This window comes from Pygoscelis adeliae, unplaced genomic scaffold (genome assembly GCF_000699105.1).
Source record: "Pygoscelis adeliae isolate BGI_AS28 unplaced genomic scaffold, ASM69910v1 Scaffold21, whole genome shotgun sequence".
In the NCBI taxonomy this organism is placed as follows: domain Eukaryota; kingdom Metazoa; phylum Chordata; class Aves; order Sphenisciformes; family Spheniscidae; genus Pygoscelis; species Pygoscelis adeliae.
In genome coordinates, this window is record NW_008824243.1 from 10532306 (window position 1) to 10533401 (window position 1096).

The following is a 1096-nucleotide window of genomic DNA, read 5'->3' on the forward strand; positions in this document are numbered from 1 at the left end:
GGGGAAGCAGCGGCCAGGCGCTGAGGATGCGTCCCCTGCTCTGACGCACGGCATCTGCTCCCGTCACCCTCCCCATGGACCCTCTACAGTGCCCCTGGCTCGGGGCTGTCTTGGCTGGGCTCGGGGCAAACTGCTCTTATCTCTGCCCCAGCTTCCCGGTGATAAGGGTGGCATGTCTGGAGGTTAACGGGCCTGACTGTCCCCCCCACCATCCCCGGCTCTAGCTGTTGCTGTTATTTGTCACCAAGCAGCCACAGCCACAATTCAGCCCAGTCTCTGCAAACAGCCCCCCAGCCCCTCTGGTGCCCGGGGCCGGCACCCACAGTGCCAGGCAGGAGCCCACCTCCCGCAGGCAGGGCCCAGGGAGGAGTTGCATGGCTGAACAGGGCACTGCCTGCAGCGAGGAGATGCACGGAGGTTGTCAGGAGCTGCGGGGACGGAGAGCTGTGGTGGGATGCAGGTGTCCCTGGGCCATTCATGCTAACCTCAGGGGTCCCTGCCCGGTGTGGCAGAAGACTCTGGAGAAGAGCAAAGCTCCCCTGTCCTGTTCACCCCAGTGCTCCATCCCTACCAGGGACCCCGTCCTCTACGCAGGGGGATCCTGCTCCAGCAGCATCCGTCCCCCTGCCCTGCCCAGGGGGGCTCTGCTGGGAGCATCCCTGCGGGCAGCCCTGGCAAAACCCACAGCTCTCTCCAGCCCTGGGAGCGCACTGGGGTGTAAGAGCCAGCTTTGCTCCAAGCTGGGGGATTTGCTCCAGAATCAAAGCCAAAGGAGGAGACGCAGGGCGTGGGGTGCTGATAGTGGCTTTCCCCCCCCACACTGCGCTTGGCCAGCTGCGCACAGGCTCCGGCAGCTGCGACAGGGCGGAGGCGGCAGGGAAGATGCACAAAGCCCTGGTACCCTGTTTTTTGGGCAGGGAAGGGAGCTAGGAGGGTCTGTGAAAGCAGGAGAGGTGTGGGGTCAGCACGGCAGCTGGCAGCACCCCAGGATGGAGGAGCCGGGGGGCTCAGAGGGGAACCTGGGGGATTGTCGGACCTGCCGGGCTTTGGGAGGTGGCTCTCGGGGAGGCACAGAGCAGCCAAGCTGACAGCCCCA